The 20,108-nt window shown below is 45.1% G+C and overlaps 1 pseudogene; it reads left to right on the top strand.

The window, feature by feature from the left end:
- Positions 1-666: 666 nt before the first annotated feature.
- Positions 667-1,784, top strand: LOC124656528 (annotated as a pseudogene).
- The last annotated feature ends 18,324 nt before the right edge of the window (positions 1,785-20,108 follow it).

The raw sequence follows: 20,108 nt of genomic DNA, 5'->3' as shown, positions 1-20,108 counted from the left end.
CTCGGATTTGGATCAGAGCGAATATTGACAGGTTTCTAACTCGAATGTGGATATGTCAGACTGCGCATTTAAATTGAAAACGAGGTGGATTCGAACTGGAAGCAAAAAATAATCGAATATATGGTCTCACTAGATAGATAGATATAGTTCTTACAAATCTTGAGAGAAATTTAACCTTTTAATCTTGTGTAGTTAAGAAAAAAGAGACATAATTTACGCTAAAGCTCAAGCATTGATAACTACTATATTAAACCTCAACAACTTCGATTTTTGCTAGAATTTTGAACTTCGGGTGTTTATTTTTGTGTGTAGTTCGGGTGCTATCTTGGATTTTTGGTTGCACCTTTTCTTTACTGTGTGGTGTTTTTCTTTTTGGAATGGGTGGATGTAGCATTTTTAATGGACCGCTTTGATCAACTATTTGGTCTGCTCCGACTAGCCCATACCGCCTCCTCGATTTTCTTCCCGCAGCACTCATTCTCTCCCATTAACTACACCGCTTCGACCTCCTCCCCATCGCCGCCAGCGGCATCCTTGTCCTAGGGCCGCCGCCATCCTCCCCCTCCCTGGCCACGTCCGGCGCCGCTGCCTCCTCCTTTTCTGTTTCCGCTCCAGCGCGGTGCTCGGCTGCGTTAATACGCGCTAGGATGGGTCGTCCTCAAGCCCATGGCGAGGGTAGGGTTCAACACGGCAGGCATGGCGAACGCAGCTGCCGCTATCGATGATCTCCGGCAGCCGTGAAGGCCGAGGCCGGGCATGCAGCTGTGCTCCGGATCCAAGAACCGTGGCCCGAGCCGCCGGTGGTGATCGCGCACGAGTTGCCCAGCACGATCCGCGCCCACGTCCTGGAGGTGCCCGCGGGGTGCGACGTGATGTCGTGCGTGGCGGCTTTCACGCGGTGCAGGGCGCCGAGGCGTAACTGGTTATGGGCGTGATCTGTAGGGAGCCCGCTCCGCTGGAGCTCCGAGGCATGGCCGAGATCCTGGGGACTGGCAGGGCTCTTCTTCCCGTCTTCTGGCTCCCTGGCGGGTATGGCGGTGTTCCTGGCCGGGTTGCGGGGCGCCGTGCTGGTCGGTGGCGTCGCCGAGGAAGGCCTTGTGGCCACAGGGCCGGTTGTGGTCATGCTGGCTACGTTTGTCGTGGCCGCGTTCGATCGGTTGTGTTGTTGATGGGTTCCATAACCGTCAGCCTCCTTTTCCTCTGTTGACCTAAGTTTGAGTGTCTAAGGCATATGATGGTACACATTTTTTAATGGTTTTCTTTCTGGTGATTTGTTTTCCTGAATTGCATGGGATTCATGTCACAGTTACAGTTTGTTTTCTCATGTACAGAAGTACTATATGCCTGTCAGTAGTAAATGTTTTGCAATTGTGAGTATTCTCCCGTTCGGTGTAGCAACCAGTGAAAGATTGTATTGCCTAGATTCTTCAGGGAAAGACGAAATAAAGCTCTAATTGATTTAGTGATTTGGTTGTGGTCGTTATAGATTTGTACCTTTTACACTTCAGATTTCATAATTCAGCAGGTTGGGTTGTGAAAACCCAGGAATGTTGTACCGTTTGATTGAAAATATGGTTTGACGCCTAAACTAATCAAATATGGTTTAACCTTCTATCTTTTACTGTTTTTGTGTTAGATTTGGTGCAGTTCCAATGGAGCATCCACTACCAAGGCCAAGGTGTTCATTCATTGGAAGAAAAGATAATAAGAACTTCATATTCAGGGGTTATATTTTGGCAACCTCTAGCAAGGATTCCACTGAGGCTTTGACAGAAGCACCATGATTGCAACAGACAACTCCATCCCATCTAACGTGGATACCTCGAGGCCTTCCTCCATCTGCAGGTGTTCCTTTCAATCAGTCTGATCCCTCGACCATACAAGCTCTTGCTTAAATGAGCCTCAGGTGCAACTCAACTTTTGTGTAAATTGATGATTTTCAGTAGTTCATCTTGAGTTTATTTGTTTGTTTGACATGAAAATAGGTTCAGTAAATTTACTTCTGAAAAAAATTGTATATTTGTGTTGGTTTCAACAGAGGTAGTGTTTTTCTGAAAGAGATCTTTACTTCTTCATTACAACCCACAAGGCATCTGTGCAGTTCTTAAAAATACTGAATATCATAGGTCCACTCTTATTATGCTTCCAAGCATCCAACAAACCAAGATACTGATGCAACAGAGCAACCAACTGAAATCACACCCGTGGCTGATATCTCCTTCACTTGTAATTGTTTGTTCTTCTTTGGTATGGATTTATTATTGTTTTCTTTCCATGAAGATCTCATTTTATACTATTTCAAAATTGATATTTCGTATGGAGGGCACATCTAAATTCAGTTGATGGGTTTATAATATTTTGCCAAAGCTAAGCCCAGGTGATCTTTCTTCTATAAACTATTTTTTCTTGAGTTCATGATCTGGTGTTTCTATATTTATTCAGGTATCTACGTTGCTTAGTTTCCAGTTTTTTAAATGTTGTCAAATCATTAGCTAAAATAGCTGACTGCTAGACTAAGATTGCATGCCAATAGAGTTCATCCATAATTTCACTTTTTTCTTACTTACTACAGTACTACAGAATTCATAGCACACATGTACTTCCCTATAAGCAGTTCGGCAAAGTAATAGGGATATATACTAATCTGCATTTGCTTTGCCCTGCTCTCCCTGGAAACAGTCTGCTGTTTTTAGCAACCAATCCGCGGGTTCACAACTTCACATGTACATGGATATGCATTTGAGTGTTTGACCATGTCTTGCTCAATTGTGGCAATTGGCCATTTTTTCCTTCTGATTTATCAATTTGAGATCTCTCATCTTACATCGAGAGAACATACCCAATTCTTCTGTCCTTTGATTTTATCTTTCGTTTTGTTTATGCATGAGAGATCTCTGGATTTTATGTTTCCACCTACAAAATGGTTGAAAAGAGTCGGAATTCATTATTTGTCAACATATGAGTCACAAATTCAATCTTTGTCAGATATGTGCCAGACAAATTTCACGCCATGTTTTTGGGCTAAAAGTTCATAAACTGAATATTCAGATTTGATCTTCCTTTCTGTTCAAAAAAGAAAGATTTGATATTCCTTCTGTCATTCTATCCTAAAGATCTGAAAGAGCGGAGCGCGAAGCTTAATATTTTGTGGTAACCCAGGTGATATTGTTGGACTTCCCCGTTTAGATGAGGCCTACAGTGCCAGTGTTCTATTCTGGTCCAAGAAATCCTAGCTCTCACTTATTAGGATGATACTTGGTCGTGTAAATGGTGAACTCCAGGCTTTAGCACCTCTAAGGTATATGCAATTTTCTCTTGACATTAAATTTTCTCCGTAAGTTTTCATTTGTTATGGAAATCATGCAGTCAACTCCTTTATGTGAGAACTGATAACCGAGGTGAATATTTTTGCACTTTCCCATTCAGATGAAGCTTGCAGTGCCTGTATTTTATTGGTCTCTGAGAAATCCTAGCTCTGGCAGATGAGATTGATACTTGGTCCCCATAAATGGAGAACTCCAGGTTTTAGCACCCAAGTTATATAGATTTCCCAATGGAATATCATCCATGTAAGTTCTCATTTGTTATGGACATGATGTAGTTAAGTCAACGCAGTTTATATGTGGCTTTTGCTTATGGATAGGGTTAATACAAGAGCCCTGCTGTAGCACATAATTTATTTTTGGAAGATTATTTGGCTTTTGCTTATGAGGGATCCCTGATGTACCACATGTATTGTGCAACGAACTCAAATTTGAGACAAAAGATCATTTGTTCTTTCAATATTGGAGATGCTGGAAATATCTTTCCTTTGGTTTCACGGCTACAGACTGTATCTAGGCCTGGAGTAGCAACGTTGCGGTAAGCAATTCGTATCCTGTTCACCTTTAAAAAGGAAAAAATCTGCAACTGGATATGGACCCTCAACGGAGGGTAATTCACCTAGGCATAAACTGACTGTGCTTCCAGTATGTTTCTATTTTGTTCCCTTGACAGCTTTGAGAGAAGAATAAGAACTGCTTTTTTACTTTCAGTTGTCTGTACCCACTTACCCACTTATTCCTATACTTCTCTTATTAGAAAAAAAACATACAAAAATGAAGAAGGGTCCATTTAGTTTAGCTTCCAAGCCATTGGGGACTGTGCATTATTGCAAACTGCAATTTTTTATTTGGATAATTAAACATGCTATTTCTGGCTTGACTGATGCAATTTTGCGTGAACATTAATTTGGGTCAGGTGCTTTTGTCGTACTAAAGATTTGTGGGTGGGATAAGTATGCAACTTAAAATTCTTGATGCATATACTTGGACGGTTTTAATTGAGATGGATTCATGTAGGCTGTTAGGTTCAGACTCACTGATAGACATGTACTATGGCTTCTTATTTTACATTGAGTTATCTGTTGACATTTTTACAGTAAACAGATGGTATTTGGATAAACAATTTAGATGCTTTGTAAACTGCAATGTAGAAGATATTTTCTGTTTATAACTTTCACAGCACTTGGGACATGACGAGATGGAGGGTCATAGTACTACATGAGTTATTATGGACAATTCTACATTGCTGTACCAAGAGTGACATCCAAGGAAAGATTAAATATACTTGCACTAGATGAAAATGATGCATCAATTACCAAGCTTAGAAATTTGGTGTACCAAATAGTACTTGATTTGTTCATCATTTGAAATAGTGCTCACCTTTACCTATTCAGGTTATAACTTCAGGTATGCTCACACAACTTCCTGCAATTTAGAGGTCTATACAGATTTATATTCAGTTACTTCGATCCTCCATATGCAAATTTTAACACTTTGGCTCTTTTTGCAGCTCTTACTCTGCATTCTTGCTCTCTCTTTTCATGAAACCCTTTTGATGAAATTAAATATATCCGTGACATCTCATCTATTTTTCTTATTGAGTTTATGTTTTCCTTCTATGTGATACTTGTGTCCCTTAAACTTTGTAAAATACACGTTACTTCATTGGTGTGGCAGACTATGTTTCCCACTATCTATAAATAATGTGAGAACTTTATCATGCCAATGTTTTCACCTATTTAGAGCACAGTTAAGGATGCACAACTTCAGGGAGTTCAATTCGATCAGCTTTTGGAACTGTATAAACACCATTGCATGGCAGCCATCGTTTCAATCCTCCCATTCCCTGCTACTAAATTGATGCCACAATCCAGTTAAGATACCATCGGCATTTCAACAACACATCACAGGCAAGTTTCCTCAGAATATTGTGTGCGGCAGTACCACCGTTAGACCGTGGGGCGCATGGGTGACAGAGTGAAGGGCCGAATATTCATCGAGCACAAGTGGGCATTATCTGCTGAAGCGAACGGCGCAGGCAGAATTTGCTGAAGCGAACGGCGCGGCTAAAGTTGACCCTCTAATCTTCACATATATCTCTAGATCCATGTTGAAGGTATCCTTCCTAAGCGGCAACGAATGTGAGAATATATCAGTCATGTCCTATGAGCTACTTCATCAGAGCAATAAACTGACTTGAGTGTGTCATTACCCACTGATGCAGCAGATAAAACAGATAAGTTGCTTATTGAAACAGATAAGCCCAAGACAAAACTGATCTATCTTTATTTATTTTGCGAGAGAACTGAATAGTTACTTACTGATAAGTTGCTTTAATTATTTACCCTTTTCCATTGGCCCTTCCTGTCTTGCTGCATCCCATTTCACTTTTTAGTTGTTGAAAAGGGGTGGCTACATGCCACATAAGGAACATTAAATTGTATACTTATTTGGATAGTAGAGAAACAAATCAAAAATTATTTTGCTCCACTTCCCTTTTTCAGGAGCTTCACAGTTATAAAATGCGAACTAAGCTAAGACGAAGCACTTTTACAAGCTAGAAAATCATGAAAAATAAAGCTATCCCATGAATGTTCAGATGAATACAAGAGTTGATTTGATATATTCAGACTGCAGTACATGGAAACTGATCTCAAAACATGGATTTATGATCTACATTTTATTTAGTACAATGATGCATTCTTGACTCTACTTTTGAATGATTTTGAAGTATGACTGCTACCAGGATACTATGATATCACCCTTCATGAGGAAGACGTATATGTTCGAGAGCATGACTGAATATAATTAAGAGGATGTATTGTTGCATATTCAGATTTTTTTTTGTGTGTATTGGCGATAATGAATATGCTTTTTTTAAGAAGTCATGAGAGAGTTCAACAGGATATTAATATAGGTTCCATTTTGCAAGTGGTGTGTACTTTAGATGAAACTGGTTACTGCCATATTCATTGGAACAAGTACTGTAATGGAGTTGTTTACTGTGATTTGCCAAAACTAGCAAGCCTGCTGTTGTAGTGTGCCTGTTCACCGTTTTTCTGTATGCCCTCCCACTATCAGTGTATCCTATGTTCAAATTAATTACGACTTATTTGTATGCCTTAGTTAATGTGGGTAAAATTTTATATACCGTTCAATCTCAACACAAAAGCATGCCTCCCACCGGTATAAATAGAAGGACACCAGTTATTATTACCATGCCCACTTATTTACTTGATCTTCAAGATTAAATTGTATACACCTAATTTCAGTGTATGTTATATACAACTTCGTTGCCAACCATCCTAAAACCTACTGTTCAAATAAGAAAATATTAGTTACTTCCATCAATTTAAATATGTTCTTAAAAATATCACAACCATTATATTACATGGTCGGCGCGGTGTGCCACCGTGCCATCCATTGCTAGTTGTATTTAGAGTTATACATGCTCGAATTTGGTAACTCAATAACTACTCCCTCCGATTCATATTAATTGACTTCAATATAGATGTATCTAGAACTAAAATGTGTCTAGATACATTCATATTAGAGTCAATTAATATGAACCGGAGGGAGTACTAAACTTGTTAGATTGGCCTTGGCTTTTGACTCAAAATCGGATTACCCGGTTTAAAACCTTCGGATTATCCTAATTAAATTTCGGATAATGCATATCCTCATGCTATTTTCTATACCATATTCTATACCGTATCCGTAGCACCACAACGGTATCGGATATCTTTATTCGCCGTATTCTTTCAAATCGGATATGAACAGCTTAAAACGGATTCGGGGCCGGTTTCAGCAAGAAAATTATCCTATCCGTTTATACCCCTAGTTTTATGCTTCTTTTATATAAAGGTAATATATTAACCTTTTGCTAATTCTCACTAGCCAAGAATTATGTAAGGTTTTGCTTTATTTTCCTTGTTGGGCCGGTCCATCTAGGTGTAGTTTCTAGGCTTTTTGTTTGTTGTTGGTCTGTTGGAGTGACGGCCCTGATATTTTGTCGAGGGGGGAGAGGTCTTGCTAGTAAGGGGTTCGATTTTTCAGCTAGGTTTGTTTTCGTATTTTTCTACCACTTGATCTTTTTTGTTTGTAATTTTGTATAGTTGCGCAATTGCACATACATGTGTAATTAAAGACCTATGATTTTTACGTGAGATTATATGTATGTGCACAATTACATAAGTGTCTAATGGAAATCTTTAAACATTTTTTATATGGGTTTCCACATATATATGCAATTACACACAAATGCCTAATTGCACATGTGTATGCAATTTCGCATGGATATGTAATTTCATATATGTGCACAATTTTAAACTTTGTGTATTCAATCTCTTTTTAAGTTTTGATTTTCTAAAACTTGTAAGTGGGCTTGTAGTTGTTTTTTAAGCTTGTTCTTGGGCTTCTAATTATGCATGGAAAAAATGCCCAGAGAAATAAAGTTTGAGGGATTTCTCTTTGATCATGGACAGGGGCGGAGCCAGGATTTAGGTATAGGGGGGGCGAGCCACTAATGAAACCAAAAAAATCCCAAAAAACTCGCCTCTCCAAACTACGAAACAAATTTATACTCAAATATCTTTGAAGAAAACAATTGCAAGTGTGACAATAATAGGTAACAATGGTGAACAAATCCATATACGGCACCATGTAGACGAGGTTGATAATCAAACCACTATAATATATGACATCATAAAGTTAAATGTATATGAATGAAAGTAACCATTGGTATCTAAATCATATGTTTTTTTTCTAATATATATACGAGCTTGGATGTCAAACTGGCTTAAAGGAGCACTTAAATTGGACCAGCACTCAAATTGGCTTGATAGCTACAAATACACAATCCAATAGAAATTAATTAATTAATGTTATATAAGGAGTAGTGTCCAATGTTGCTAGATTACATACCAGGAAAGAACTAAATCAGGGCCACGCTCGTCCACTCCACAAGGTTGAAGGGGATTCGTTAGCAATAGCAGAAAAGTTCCAGGCAATTCTGATATGCGCATGCCCATATAGTAGATATCGGCGAGGCCGAGCGACGGAAAACAATCAACAATTGACTGGGACGCAATAGGCGCCTCTCGCCGGCGACATCAGCGACTCAGCGAGCGACAGCAGGAATTGCACGGCGAGCGGCGGCAGCCGCAAACGCGCTAGCGGCGAGACAAAGATATAGCGGCGGCAGGTAGGCAGCTTTGACCTTTGCCACGATCAGGAAACGATCGGGACGCCTAACAATTACATGGGCTGTTGGGTATTTGGGCTTCTTGCTTCGGTGTGTAGTTTTCTAATCAATCGATAATGGGCTAATCAAGTGATTACTTCTAGCCATTGGCTCTATACGGTAATATAGTACAGTACTACGTACTGCAGATCCATAGGGGGGGCAAACCATTGGGGGGGGGGGGTCTAGCCCCTGCTCGCCCCCCCTGCCTCCGCCCCTGATCATGGATGACCCAATCGACCAAGAATTAACCTAATTACTGGTCGGTTGAGTGCTAGGCGCCTACCAAGGAGATAGTATTACACCTATCCTATGCGATAACATAATAATTAGAGCAAGTCTAAACATTTAGGATGCACAAATCCGCAAAAAAAAAGACTTGCCGAAGCAAATAGAAAATCGCAACATCAAACGAACCACTAGTGGTAACGACACAACGATTCCGATAACGCTCCTCCAAAACAATGCCTCAAGGAAGGTCCGTCGTCATCTTGTTTTAGATTTTGGGTTTTCACCCTGGAGAAGTTCCAATCGTCTCCATACGAAGTCTTTAAGAAGGGAATGCCTAGGGAGCCACCTTTTCCAGATACAAGTTACAACCACCGAAGGCCAGACTTGAGTTTTTCAGCCCGAAGAATGGGACACAGTGCTCAAAAGCACCGATAGGAAAGAGCATTGACATTGTCTCCAACACTTGTGGAGATCAGGAAACAGATAGTTGATCGCTAGTTAAGTTGGTTAATAAAGTCATAAAGAGCAAGATAAATTATATGACATACAACTTTATTTAGATGAGACATATCATTTAATTAGAAATTGGCAAGCACTCTCTACTCTATAATAAAAACAATAACCAATGAATAGAATAATCCTGTTTTAACTTCTTTTGCAATATTATCCCCTTCCCAAGCATTCGAGGAAATTATATTTCTTCACAAATTTTATTCAAGTAGTTATAAGTCTTAAATATGTAACATGCGTACTGGTGGTGCTCCTGATTTTATAGTGGGAGATGAATTCAAAGTAAACAAAAACAAAAGGGTTAATTGGATAAACACCGCTTCTTTATTTTGAACAAGGATAAACACCACTTCAAGTCATGCGTATCAATTTTCAAATTTTGAAGAATGACACTCCAATTTTAGCATACATCTATAGATGCCACAACATCCATCTAAGCTTTTTTTTTAAAATCAAAAACTGTCACGGTTCTCTTCCTAAAAAAAATCATGGACGAAGTTTTCCCTGGCCCCACATACATCTAGCCCGCAATAGTTTTCTTCCTCCTGATTTCTCGTCACAGTAGCCAGGGTTGCCCTGCCAGGCTGCCACAGCCCTTCCCTCCGGCGGGGTGCAGCTCCAGCCATCGCTGCCCCTGTAGCCATACCCATACAACCGCACCCTTCTCTCCTCCGTCCCTACGGGCCTCCGGTGGATCTCCTGCGTGACGTAAAAAATTTCCAGCATTTCCACGGGTAGATCTCTTACAAGATGTATAAGTTGATTCCAGTGTTGGAATTTGGTCTTGGGCCTTACCCCACATCCCAATACAAATTATTAAATTCTTATGATCCATGTGGGTATGGCAAGGAGTGGAACTAAAGTTTAGTCCCACATTGATAGTTGAGAGATAATAGGAGTGGTATATAAGGAGGTAGTTCTAGTTATTGTAAGTAAGTGAGAAGAGAGAGAGAGAGACCTCTCGCGCTCCTTCTCCTCCGTCGATCGCCTCGCCTTATCACAAACGCGATGTGCCACGGGTTCCGGGAATCACGCCGAGCCGAGCTTATCTTTTTTGTTGTTCAGGATAACCTGTTTTTGTGGAACGTGGGCTTTGCCCCATGACCTTCCCGAACCGCAATATATAAGCACGGACGTGAACCCTAGCCTCTACGAGACATATATGTGACTGCCTCCTTCCAGAGCCTTGCGTCGCCGCCTTCATCTTCATCATCCCGTCCTTCGACGTGCACTGACTAACGAGACCGTAAGACTCCGGAACCCTTCCTCTCTTAGACTTGAACGAGTGAGGGGAAATTAGGTGTTCGGGGAGCGCTTACGCGTGACTACTGATAACACGACGTCGTCCGACGATGAGTTCTCAAACAACAAATTCTTCCCGGACATCGATGACGTCTTTGGCAATCTCAACATGGGTGACAACACCGACGCTGCTGCTGCCGCCAACATCGCTTTTGTTGATGCGGCCAACGCTGGACCGTACGTATTTATATCTTACCTATTTCAGATCTTGCTAGAGTTTCTAGTACTACTATTTGGAGTAGATGTGATAGGTTTATCTTGTCTAGATGCTATGTGTTCATCTATTTTGTTGATCTGCATGTTTAGTTTACCTGTAATTTCTCTAGTCATGATATATATATATATATATTGTTTATTTGAATTAAAGCATATGGTAATGTGCTTATATATTCAACTATGCTAACATATGTCTAGAGAATTATAAAATTGCACAAAAACTAACTTCGTCCTATTAAGATTTACACTAATTAGTTATATGCTCTAATCGGGCAAAACTACGACTTTGTCATATTAATTTTGGGTGCATGACACAGCTAGCCAATATAAATTTGATTCAGAAATTTACTACTATCAAGAGTTCCAAGTGTTAAGTGTGTGTGCAAGCTAAGCAACATCGCAAGTCTCACAAGGCATGTGAAGAGAAGATTGAAATCTGTTAAAAAAATAATAGACTCCGGAGTTAGTGCGTTGGATTATATCCAAACATCCAGAAACTTAGAAGATCCCTTCACAAAGGGTCTATCAACCAATGTGATAGAGAATGCATTGAAGGGGGTGGGCTTGAGATCCACACTATGAGTTGCCAGAGTGGTAACCCACTCTATGTGATCGGAGATCCCATGAACTAGAGTTGGGAGACAAGTTGTTAGTCAGCTGGGAGGAGAGTATCCTACACTGAATTACCTCTCAGTGAAGATGAAATACTCTTCTAATCTGCATGGCAGATTTATATTTATCTTAGTGTGTTCCAATGGCTTATTCAAACAAAGATGTTGTCATGCAGAACATCTTCTGAGGAACACACATATACGTGTCTGATTGTTAAACATTGAAATCTAGGAGAGTTGGGTGCTCTCCAATAAACTCATGAAAGGCCCACACCGTGAGAAATCCTCACGGCAGCCATGTATATCGGTCTAGGCTTTGTGTGAAGCTAATGCATAGAAAAATTGTAGTTCAAGGCATGGTCCACTATTCAAGTTGAAAACTAGTGTAATATAAAGTTCTTAGTCAAAGTTTCACTTAACAATATGCTAATGGTATTTACAATGTGCCAATGAGATTTTATAGGGGATTGCTAGAATTTGGTCTTGGGCCTTATCCCATAGCCTAATACAAATTCTGAAATTCTCTTATCTCACGGGGGTATGGCAAAGTGTGGGACTAAAGTTTAGTCCTGTTAGGAAATATGCGTGTTGTATTACCAGGGGGCCAAAGGCCACAATATATAGTATATGTACAGGTGCACATATGCAGAAAGCCCCCTAACATATGGGGAAACTACAATAGACAAATATATACATCTAACACCCCCCCTCAAACTCATGGTGGATCCACAACACCGAGTTTGGAGAGTAAGAAATCATGCTGCGCTCGAGTCTGTGCCTTCGTAAAGAAATCCGCCAACTGCAAATCTGAAGGCACATAATGAACCGCAACAACATCATCCTGTACCTGTGCACGCGTGTAAAAGCATCAACACCGATATGCTTGGTCAGCTCATGCTTGACCGGATCACGTGCAATACTGATAGCACCTGTACTATCATACAAAAGTGGAGTGGGTGTCGTAACAGAGACCCCAAAATCCGCAAGCAACCACTATAACCAAGTCACCTCAGCAATCAACAAAGCCATAGCCCGCAACTCAGCCTCAACACTCGAACGAGAAACTGTGACCTGTTTCTTCGTCTTCCAAGCAACAAGCGAACCACCAAGAAACACACAGTAAGCAGAAAGCGAACGACGATACGTAGGATCACTCGCCCACGTAGCATCCGAATAGCACTGGAGCTGGAGAGAGCTGGAACGGGGAAAGAAAAGGCGACGAGTGATCGTGCCACGAAGATAACGAAGAACACGGAGGAGATGACTATAGTGAACAGTGGTAGGAGCTGAGACAAGCCGACTCGGAATATGAACAGGATAAGAAATATCGGGATGAGTGACGAGCAAGATAAACAAGACTCCCAACAAGATGGCGATAACGGGTGGGATCGGGAAGAGGATCACCATCGGTAGGGACGAAGCTTAACATTAAGCTCCATTGGGGTATCGACCGTGCGCTCATCCCCAAGAGCAGCACGAGCAAGAAGATCCCGAATGTACTTTTCCTGAGAGATAGAAAAGCCATCAGAAGTGGAGGAAACCTCAATGCCAAGAAAATAGCGAAAAGGACCAAGATCAGTCATAAGAAACTGATCACGAAGATGAGCCTTGACAAAGGCAATATACTCAGGATCATCACCAGTAATGATCATATCATCAACATAGAGAAGAAGAAGAGTACGTCCACGAGGAGAAGTGTGAACGAAAAGTGCTGGATCATGAAGACTAGGAGAGAAACCAGCAGCAGTCACCACAGAGGCGAAGCGCTCAAACCAGGCACGAGGGGCCTGTTTGAGACCATAGAGAGAACGTCGAAGACGACAAACCATCCCATCGAGAACAGAATACCCAGGAGGAGGCTGCATGTAAACCTCCTCACTCAACTCGCCATTAAGAAAAGCATTCTGAACATCAAGCCGGGAGACGGACCAGCGACGAACGTAAGCAACAACAAGAAGAGTACGCACGGTAGTCATATGAGCCACGGGGCAAAAGTCTCATCATATTCACGGCCGTGCTCCCGCTGAAAGCCACGAGCCACAAGACGCGCTTTATAGCGCTCAAGAGATCCATCAGAGCGGGTCTTAATTTTATAGACCCACTTACACGTGATAGGACGAACACCAGAAGGGGGAGAAACAAGATCCCAAGTGCTAGTGCGCTCAAGCGCAGCGATCTCCTCAGCCATGGCAAGTTGCCATTCAGGATGACGCTCGGCATCCTGATAAGAAGTCGGCTCGGAAACGACAGAGAGACCATACTGACTAGGAGAGTAACGAGCTGGAGCACGACGCTGACGAACGGGCCGTGAAGGAGGAAGCTCATCTGCAGAAGACAAGTCATCAGAAGAAGGGACAACATCGGAAGGGGCCGAAGCCGGAGAACGAGGAGTACTAGGAGGACTAGACGAACGAGAGGATGGCGCCGAAGGGGGCGCATCAGAAGTAGGAGGGAGGGGAGGAGGGACAACAGGGGGTGCATCCGGAAAAAGAAGAAAAGAGATATCATCCACCGGGTAAGTACCCGAGGTGGGGCGAGGATAGAAGGGACGCGTCTCATCAAACGTGACGTCACAAGAGATGCGCATCCGACGACCAACGAGGACCCAACAGCGATAGCCCTTATGCTCATCACTGTATCCGAGAAAAACACACTCAACAGACTGAGCGGTCAGTTTGGTGCGTTCGCGAGGAGGCAGAAGGACATAGCAGACGCAACCAAATGAACGGAGAGTCGAGTAGTCTGGAGAAACACCAGAGAGACGCTCGAGAGGAATGCCACCCTATAGAGCAGCAGAAGGCTAAATGTTAATGAGGTGGGCCGACGTAGCGACAGCCTCAGCCCAGAAATGTGGCGGAAGAGAAGAAGCAATCATCATAGCACGGGTGGTCTCAAGAAGATGACGATGCTTACGCTCGGCGACGCCATTTTGAGCATGCGCGCCGGGACAAGAAAATCGAGCAAGGGTGCCCTCCTCGGCAAGGACACCACGAAGGTGCTGGGAGATATACTCACCAGCAGAATCGGCATGGAACACGCGAATGGGTGAGGAATACTGAGTGCGGACCATGGCCGCAAAACGCTGATAAATAGAGAGCACCTCACTGCGAGAGCGCATGAAAAACACCCAGGTGTAACGTGAAAAATCATCAATGAATAAGATATAGTATCGATGGCCCCTTTCGAAGCGAAGGGAGCCGGACCCCAAACATCCGAATGGACTAAATCGAACGGTCGCCGAGAAACGGACACACTAGTAGGATAGGGAAGTTGAATCTGTTTGCCTAACCTACAACCCCGACAAGTGTAATGACCCATCTCCGGAGACGGACCCCGAAGGCCACGATGAACCAAAGACGATAGGCGAGAGTCACAAAGGTGACCAAGACGATGATGCCACTGCTGAAAAGAGCCGGTGACAGAGGCAACAACCGGAGGAGAACTGGCAGATGAAGTGGCAGCGGAAGGAACACGAAGCCAGTCTAACTCCCAAAGCCGCGGAGACTTAAGGCTACGAGGGCCAACACCAACCAGGTCCTGTGTGCGACGATCCTGAACTGCACAAGACTCAGCGTCAAGAATGACGCGACAACCAGAATCGGTGAGCTGGCTAGCAGAGAAAAGGTTCATCTGAAGGCGAGGAACATGAGAAACATCAGAGACAGAGAAAGAGGGAGTAGAAAGGGTGCCTCTACTAGAAACAGGAATAGAGGTACCATCAGCCGTGACAACACGGACAGGAGAAATAAGAGACCGAAGAGCAGACGTAATAGAGGACTCAGAGGTCATATGAAAGGAAGCTCCAGAATCCAGATACCACGGGGACGTACTCGACCGTGTAGAAAGTGGTGGTCGCGTAGTGCCGAAGAGCCGATCCGCGAACCGGCAGCGCCCGGCGAGGAAGAGTCCGTAGTAGCGAGCGGACCACGAAGACCCCCGAGAATGTCCCGATCGGAGAGTGCAACCGCAGAAGATCCCGAAGAGCCAGCCCGCCGACGATCCCGGAACTGCGGACGTAAACCGGGATCCCGCGTCCGGCAGGTGGAGGAAGTGTGGCCAACCTTGCCACAGTAGGTGCAATGAGGACGAGGGCGGAGACTCGGACCGCGAGGCCGCTGACGTAAACTGGAATCCGAAGCATCAAGCAGGCAGTGAAGCTGCGCTATCTCATGCGCAGAGAGGGGCGCGACTGGAGAGGTCGACATACAATCAGGTGCCGACGAGGAGCTATCACCCACACGTACAGAGGACACCAAAGGGGGCGACAGAGAGCAACACGTCGATGAAGACAGAGTCGGCAAAGCGCGGTCATAACCACGTGAAGAGGCCGCGAAAGTTGATGTAGAGCGGCAGGCCGACGTAGACGGAGTTGACGAAGCGCGGCTGTCGTTGCCTAATCGACGGTGCCTCGGAGGAGGGATCCTCACGAGGGGGAGAAGAAGTAGGGTCCATAGGGCGGAGTGCACACGGGACGGTGGTACGTGATTTACCCAGCTTCGGAACACCTGCACGATGGCAGGGCCTACTGCTTCTTGTCTGGAATTATCTGGGCGCTTTCGCGTTGTTACAATGAGTTGTGGTTGTGCCTCTAGGGCTCCCAGGATCCGGTTTATAAAGGCGCACGGATCTAGCGTTTACATGGAGAGTCCTAGCCGGAATACAAGTTGCCTAACTACAGTACAATGTCTTGCCGTGTACGTCAAGGATCCGCCTTCCTCCAAGTACGTGCTGGATCCGGATACTTCATGGGCCGTCACGGATCCGGCCTCCTTCGTAGGTCGGTAGAGATCCGGCTTCCTGTTCCTGGGCTGGACTTCATCCTTCGGGATCTACAAGCAATCGGGCCGCCCGATGGGCCACATGCCTCACCACCGACTATGGGCCACCCGGGCTTGCCGGATCTAGGCCATGCCGTTGATATACCCATAAAGTATACCCACAACAGTAGCCCCCGAAGTTCTCCGAGATTCATCATTCCTCCGACTTCATTCAGCTCGGATCCGAAGAGAATCTTGAAGAGCTTCAAAACCTTTACTTGTTTCCGGCATCATCTTTTCGGAAACTTTCCTTTCTTCTGGTTTGGTAATGTAACGGAAATCCCACTTTTCCCGCGCACAACTTCCTTTTTTCCGCGCTAAATTTTCGGAGATGCGAATCTTCTAGCCAGAAATTTCGGGAGCGCACAGTTAAGTTACCTCCACGTCATTTTACCGTTTTTGACCTAAGACACGTGTCGATCATCCAACGGCGTGACTGTTCAGTTTCTACCGTCAGATCCAAAACACGAATCTCCGCACGGGGTCTATATATAACCCTCGCCCGCGGTAACTTCTCATTCTTTCACCTTCTCACCCACATCGTCTTCTTCCTCGCGCCGTGCCGCTCGACAGATCTCACCTCCGGCGAACTTTGCCACGGTGAGCTTCACGCGCCGCCGGCCCAAGCCTCTCCTCGCGCCAAGATCCCCTTGGTTGAACGGGAAATCCTTCCCGCCGCCGATCCGTGGTCACGCGAGGCGATTCCCTGCAAGTCCGGCGAACTTCGACTCCACCGGAGCTCCGTCGAGCCAGCGCGCCATTAACGGTACGTGTGCCGGCCTCGTAGAAGATAAACTTAGTGTAGATCTGGATACTCAACTTAGCTCGCATGGGTGCAGCCGGAAGCATGCCACATGGTTCACCGCACTGTATTGGTAGCTCTCCGAGTAACCCGGAACCCAGTGCCGTGGAACCAATTTGCCCGGATCCCATTGCGTTCCTACCACCATATGTTTCCGACATCCGGCTAGCTCAACCATTTTCCGCATCTTCCAGCACCACTCCAGGCCGGATCCCTTCCCTTAAAGAACTCCAAGAAGAACTCGAAGGTCAAGCGAGGATGGCAACCAAGGTGCAGGAAGCGGAAAACAAGAGGGCTTCTAAAGCTCGGATCCGCGAAGGAGAACGGGGTCAATGGTGGCCCTGTGAAACCACCGATGTGGAGCTTAGAGAGCTTCAGAACGAGGGTATGATCTCCGCCTACTGGAGCTTCATACGCGACACCGACGTCCCCAAGCCCGGAGCCGATGAAGTGGTTATGACCAAAGCTTGGGTGGAGCGCGGATTGTCGCTCCCCTGCTCGAAGTTTTTCCTCTCCATCCTCAGCACATATGGGCTCCAGCCGCACAACATCTGCCCAAACTCATACCTCCTCCTCTCCAACTTTGTTACACTTTGCGAAGGGCATCTCGGAATCCGACCGGATGTCAAGCTATGGCAGTTCTTCTTCCGAGTGAAGAAAGAAACAAAGGACAAAGCAATGGTGAACTGTGGGAGCATGACGTTCATGCTCCGACCTGGACGCATGTATCCACCTCATGATTCGCACGAATCCGTCCGGTACTGGAACGCCGGATGGTTCTATGAAAAGAACGTTTCAGTTCCGAACGTCCATGACGGACTGCCCAAATTCGTCAACGAGCCTCCGGAAGAACTTGCGAGCTGGAGCTTCGTTCCCTCACTCGCTCAAACTCCGATCTTGGAGAAAGCGGCGCGGAGAATATCTTGGCTAGTCCATGAGGGGCTAACCGGAGCTCAACTCACACTTAGCTGGTTTACCCAGCGGATCCAGCCACTGCGGCATAATGCGCGATTAATCTCCGCATACACCGGGGCGGACGACCTGCTCCGGGCTACCCGCCACGACCTTCCGGCTGACTCTCGAAAAGGAGAATCAAAACGCTCGTGAAGATAGGCCGGGGCCAACCGGTCCCGGAATTGATCAAGGATATCTACACAAACGACCAGTGTCCTCCGGTAAGCTCTGTTTCCTTTGTCACTTCAAACTTCACAAGTTTTTGGATATTGATCTTAACTTATATGCTTATTTCCTCCAGCTCGATACTCTGGCGGAGGAAAACTTTCGCACCATTCTTCGTGTTCCTGTCAGCGGCGACGGGGCGGAGGAGGTTCCGGATGACGAAGAAGAGGAACAGGAACAGGCACCCCGCAAGGCGGCCCCTCGACCTTCGAAGCGTCCCCGCGCCAGAGCATCCGGCTCTGAAGCCGGAGCCAGCGGCGAGGCCTCCGCCAAGAAGCCAAAAAACCGTGAAGCCCCCTCTGCTAAATTCGAAGAGAGCGGAGCAAGCACGTTTGAAAATGCTGGCAACAGCTGGCAAACGCTCGCGCCCCATCATCCCCGGCGCCCCGTAAGTTTCCGAGTATGGTACATCTCTATTTGGATGAAGTTGTTTATGACGTGAACCCCTTCACTTGCTTGTAGGAATCCAAGTACCGCCGCCACCCGGACCACCAACCAGGAGCCCATCACCAAATACATGAAAAAGTCTCCGGCTGTTGGTCCACCTACTCCAGCTCCGCCAAGCACGTCTCATACTGCTCCTCAAGCGTCCCCTTCTCAAGCCGATCGTTCTCCCCTCCAGCCGCCAATACTCCACCGGAAATTGTTCCGATTAGCAGCGAAAAGGTGGGCGGAGAAGATCCTAAAGACAAAGGACCTGCTCAAGACGAAGCAGGAGTACAAGGTCAAGGAGAAACTGAGGTTACTTCTTCCGAAAGAACCGGAGCCGGTGCTGGCGATGTTGTCGTATTTCCAAAGAATTTTGGAGATCCGACTGACCTCACTTCCACCCCCAAGGCATACGCAACTAAGTTTTTCAATAAACTTACCGAGGCGGAGAAATGGGAACTTGAACAAGACTTTCTCAACGCCATGCTGAACAACGCCTGGGGGAAACCTGATGTCGCCACATCGGAGATTCAGGACTTCAAGAAGAACGTCGGCCAGTTCCTCGACAAACTCGTCTGCAAGCAAAAGGTACTGCCCAGTAGCCCCCAAGCATGTAAGCGGAAACGTAGATGCACGTTAGCGCTTAGATGCTTAGACGAATATCACTTCTGGAAAGATTTTTAAATTGAAACAGTAGCCCCCAAGCATTATGGCGGAAAAGTTTCGGCAATAATGTTTTAAAGGAATCCACTGAAACAGGCAGAATTTTTACTCCTGCTCTGTCTAATTTTACAGGAACAGCAGGCGCTGCATTACGAGCTGCACAAAAACATTGCCCTTCAGCGCCGCGTTACCTTAAGTCAGGCGGAAAATATCCGGACTCTGAAAGATGCGAATGCAGAACTAAACAAACAACTTGCGGAAGCCCAATGTTGGTTTCCGCCCTTTGCTTATCACTTAATTCATATTGCGATTTTAACCTGTGTTATTATAGGCGCATCCTCGTCCCTTGCCACAGCCTCCTCGGAACTTGATAACCTGCGCTCCTCGTACCAAGAATTGGAGACGAAACTAAAGGAGGCGGAACTAAAAAGGGAGCAGACCGAGAAACAGCTGGCGGAGAAAAACTCCTAGCATGCCAGGGAGAAGGGCGAATTTGTATTGAAAAGAAATGCTGACAGCGAGACCATCAAGAGGCAGCAGAAAGAACTCACTGGGCTCCAAAGATATATGGAAACCGCGGAGCATCACTGGGACTTGCTCAGTGAGAACATCTTGGGTACTATGCTAGAACCTTATGTAAATGCTTGCTCCGACCTTTTTCGTGTGCTCAAACTGCATACTTATATCCGATTATCTCGTGCCGAACCGCTTGGGTATCCGGAAAAGCGTCGGAATTTGTTCCCCCGAGACGATCTCCTTCAACTTGCAAGCGATGATTACAAA

The sequence above is a fragment of the Lolium rigidum genome, chromosome 5 (genome assembly GCF_022539505.1).
Source record: "Lolium rigidum isolate FL_2022 chromosome 5, APGP_CSIRO_Lrig_0.1, whole genome shotgun sequence".
NCBI classification, from domain to species: domain Eukaryota; kingdom Viridiplantae; phylum Streptophyta; class Magnoliopsida; order Poales; family Poaceae; genus Lolium; species Lolium rigidum.
Note: the sequence above shows the minus strand (reverse complement) of the source record. Positions and strands in the feature narration are given on the sequence as shown.